At 50.3% G+C, this 4694-nt stretch overlaps 1 non-coding gene across 1 annotated transcript; it reads left to right on the plus strand.

Moving 5' to 3' along the window:
- The first annotated feature begins 4308 nt into the window (after positions 1–4308).
- Positions 4309–4380, plus strand: TRNAD-AUC (transfer RNA aspartic acid (anticodon AUC)). Its single transcript has one exon. It is a non-coding gene; the product is annotated as a tRNA-Asp (tRNA).
- The last annotated feature ends 314 nt before the right edge of the window (positions 4381–4694 follow it).

Consider the following 4694-nt stretch of genomic DNA (forward strand, 5'->3'; position numbering starts at 1 on the left):
TCACTCGCCCTTTCCCTCTCTCTCTCTCGCTCGCCCTTTCCCTCTCTCTCTCTTGCCCTTTCCCTCTCTCTCTCTCGCTCGCCCTTTCCCTCTCTCTCTCACTGTGATCACATGACCAGATTTGACCTTTCCGCGCAGCAGTGCAGAGGCTCTCAGTTTGAGTTTCTTCTTGTCAGAGTCAAGACGCTTTTTTAAAAGCTCCTGATAAGTTCTCATTCTATTACAAGATATTTAATCTCTATTGATTGGTATTGAGTATCCACTGATACCCTTCAATCAATAGCGATCAGCAAAAGCTTTTTAACGGTTTTTTTTTTAAATCTGTTGTACTAATTTAGTGGCAGTTTGCCATCTATTTAAAAATGACCCAGCAGATCCTCACCGTGTTTCTTACCCTGCTGTTTGCATGGGGAGGAAAAAGATACGTCCCCGACCACTCTTCAGAGATCCCGATACAACTGAATCAGGAGATCAATACAGTGCAGCATATGGAAGAATTCATCAAAGGAACGCAAAATGACCCCCCAGAGATACGCCTGCTGGTGAAGGAGGAGAGCAAGTCATCAGAGCAGCAAGTGGAGGAAAAGGTCAGAGAAATGGAAGATGACCCCCCAGAGAGCCACAAGCCAGTGAAGGAGAAGAGCATTAAGTCAATGGAAGAGCAAGTTGAGGAATCGGTCAGAGAAGCGGCAAACGAGCCTCCAGAACCCTCCAGCTGGTTTTCATTACTGACCACCACTGCATACTGGTTTCAGATCATACTCCTGATAAGTGCCATCATTCTGAAATACATCCTGCACAGAAACGACCTGGCCCTGAGAGTAGGACAATATTTGATTTTCCAGAAGCTGATTGAACTCATTCAGGAAGGACTGGGCAACTTCAATTTCCAATGGTCCAGCCATGGGGCGGCCTTAGAGAATGGAGACCCATCCCTGTTTATAAATATTGATGCAGAATATTGCAGGTCAAACGCCTTTCACTGGGTTATCTTAATGCTGCTGTTGCTACTCATAATACTGCTCGTAATGCTGCTGGTGCTGACAGTGTACGTATTGCTGATGATGCTGAATGAGCTGTCGTTTAGCCGATTCTCCCCCGCTAGGCGACTTCGTGCTATTTGGTGTCTTTTCAAACCACGAAAGACAGATAATATCACCCTTCCCAGACCCAGCATCACATCTCCAAGGGGTCCCATACATGTTTATGTACAGGATACGCCACCCGAGCCAACAATCCTGCCATCAGGAGCTAGGAATGCTCACAAACAGACTTCACCACGCAAGCCGAAAAGGAGCCGCCACGTTGCTTGCCATTGTCCGAGTGATAACATCATTCCTACATCAAGTGCCTCACCCCAGATGAAGAAGCTCAGGAAAAACCGCATGCTCAGGCGACTCAGTACATTTTGGAGTCTTTTAAAACCAAAAAAGACTGATGACATCACACCGAGTGATAACTTCACCCCGCCGAGTGATAACATCACACCTCCAAGGGGTCCCATACATGTTTACGTACAGGATACGCCACCCCAGCCAACAATCCTGCCATCAAGTGCTAGGAATGCTTACACAGTCTCCACCACTCAAGCCAAAAAGGCGCCGCCATGTTGCCTGCCAGTGTCCGAGAGATAACATCATTCCATCATCAAGTGCTTCACCCCAGGTGAATAAGCTCAGGAAAAACCCCATGCTCAGGCGACCAAAAAAGACTGATGACATCACACCGAGTGATAACTTCACCCCGCCGAGTGATAACATCACACCTCCAAGGGGTCCCATACATGTTTATGTAGAGGATGCGCCACCCGAGCCAACAATCCTGCCATCAAGTGCTAGGAATGCTCACACAGTCTCCACCACTCAAGCCAAAAAGGCGCCGCCATGTTGCCTGCCAGTGTCCGAGAGATAACATCACCTTACCAAGGAGTGATAACATCTCCTTACCAAGGAGTGATAACATCTCCTTACCGAGGAGTGATAACATCACCTTACCAAGGAGTGATAACATCACCTTACCGAGGAGTGATAACATCACCTTACCAAGGAGTGATAACATCTCCTTACCGAGGAGTGATAACATCTCCTTACCGAGGAGTGATAACATCACCTTACCGAGGAGTGATAACATCACCTTACCGAGGAGTGATAACATCTCCTTACCGAGGAGTGATAACATCACCTTACCAAGGAGTGATAACATCACCTTACCGAGGAGTGATAACATCATTCCATCACCAAGACCTCAGGAAAAACAACTCAGGCAACTTAAGAATTTTTGGTGTTGTTCAAGGACCAGCTCACTCAATGAATAGACACCTGCCTTTTGACGGAGAACATCTCTTTGGTGCCTCTATAGCAGGGGTCCTCAAACTTTTTAAACAGGGGGCCAGTTCACTGTCCCTCAGACCGTTGGAGGGCCGGACTATAGTTTAAAAAAAAAAAAAAAACTATGAACAAATGCGGCCACAGTACAGGAGATGACCAGAGACTGCGGACATACAACGGCGGCGGGAATACTGAGCCGGCCGCTCCATAAGACGCACAGAAATTTCCCCCCAAGTGTGTCTTATGGAGCAAAATATACGGCAAATGCAGGACACCTTGTTGGGTCAGATCTGTGTACAATGTAAAGAGAGAGAGGGGGGGGGGAGATAAGGAGGGGAGAGAGAGAAAGAGGAGGGGGGGGAGAGAGGAGGGGGGAGAGAGAGGAGGGGGGAGAGAGAGAGGAGGGGGAGAGAGAGGGGGGGAGAGAAAGAGAGGGGGGAAGAAAGAGAGAGGAGGGGGGGGAGAGAGAGAGAAAGAGAGAGGGGGGGAGAGAGAAAGAGAGAGGGGGGGAGAAAGAGAGAGGAGGGGGAGAAAGAGAGAGGAGGGGGAGAGAGTGAGGAGGAGGGGGAGAGAGTGAGGGGGGGGGGAGAGAGGCAGGAGATCGATCATCTTTTGCACTTATATAGGGTCTGTGGCCATGATACCTGACATGCAGCGATGGAGTCTCCTCTCTTGCTCCCCCTCTTCATGGTCAGCTCTAGGCTCCGCCCTCCAACCGTGACGGTTGCATGCACTGATCAGAATAGATGGCCGGCTGGCTGCAGAGACACCGGGTGAGTGGTACGGGTTCATAAGCCGAGCCCACCCTCCCCTGTTCTAGAATTGCTGATCCCGCCCTCCTGCCTCCCGCCCGAGCCCTGCTGAGCTCTCCCGACCTGCCAAACCCTAGTCCCTTGCCTCGCGGCAGATACGCCCCTGCCCGGCGGGCCGGATAAATGTCCTCGGTGGGCCGCATGTGGCCCGCGGGCCGTAGTTTGAGGACCCCTGCTCTATAGTTTGTGTGAAAAAAAAAAAGTGTACAATGCAATGTGGTGGGACTGTCCCAGCCGTGCGACCCCCCTGCAGCATGGGGCCGGGTCGCAGTTGCAATGCCTATAGGTACGCCCCTGACACATGCCTTGTCTTTGGTGTGGCTGGATCACACCAATGCATTGTGGTAGTGTGCAGGAACCAAAATGAAGTACAGCAGGCTGTACTTTTTCTAGCGTACCGCAGTCACCACATGCTGATAGTCAGAGTATACTGATCAGCCCAGCAGCTGATTGGATGCGCCGATCGAGAAAAAACTTCCAACAAGCCCATTCATGAGATAGATTAACTTTTCATGAGCAAGGACAGCCATAGATGGATTGAAATTCAGCTGGATTCTGAACCAGACGAACTTCAATTCATTTATAGCCAACTTTAGGTCCAATCAAGACAAGGCAAGTGCGGGCGGTGTGCGCTGAAATAAAGTACGGCTGGCCGTGCTCTTTGTCCAGCGCAGCGCAGTCACCTCCCGCTGGCCAATAAAACTTCTTGAAATGTCACTATGTGACACAGAGGCGTAGCTAGGGGGGTACATATGTACACAAGGTACAGGGGGCGCAAAAATGAGGCTTACAACGGCAGGGGCGTATCTGCCGCGAGGCAAACAAGGCGTTTGACTAGGGCCGGACTTTTTAGGGGGGGGGGGGGCGGCGTGGTGCCGCCGCCCCTCCTCTTCCAACGGAAGGGACACTTAGTACAGGGACGGGCAGCGGGCTGCTGTGTCTTACCTGGCTCCGTGTCCCAGTCCCAAGACGATCCAGTCCAGGAGACGCTGCTGGAGGAGGGGTAGAGAGGTCCGCAGGCCCGGTGTCTTCTTTTCCCTGGATGCGATGTGTGGGCGGGATGACATGCCGCCCCTGTAATCTGGCCACACCCTCGGGATCACTGGACAGCCTATGGCCGCTTGTACCTCCCCTGTGCTTGCGTGGTTTTCCCCCCAAACACATACCTTGCGTTGGTGGTGCAGTGGTGAGCATAGCTGCCTATCCAGCAGCTGACCCGGGTTCGATTCCTGGCCAACGCAATTTTCAAGATGGCTGCCTCGCCTGCGAAGTGCTTTTAGTCCCCAGGGAGAGAAGTGCTATACAAATAAAATGTTGAGGATATATTAGCGAAGGAATAAAATTTAAACTAAAACTAATGAAGCAAATGTGTTGTATGATTGTATGTTCTTAAACACTTCTGAATAATTTATTTCTTGCGCAAGGATATTATTTTGTATTCTCATTTTCAGCCAGTAGGTGGAGCACTCGGATCCTTTTCAGGTATTTTTTTCGGCTATCCTTAGCAATGTGGATGAAAAAAAAGCCTGCTGCTTACTGTATACATCGCTCAATA

Source organism: Staurois parvus, unplaced genomic scaffold, assembly GCF_062004578.1.
Source record: "Staurois parvus isolate SC_StPar_1 unplaced genomic scaffold, SC_StPar_1.0 ptg000861l, whole genome shotgun sequence".
NCBI lineage: Eukaryota > Metazoa > Chordata > Amphibia > Anura > Ranidae > Staurois > Staurois parvus.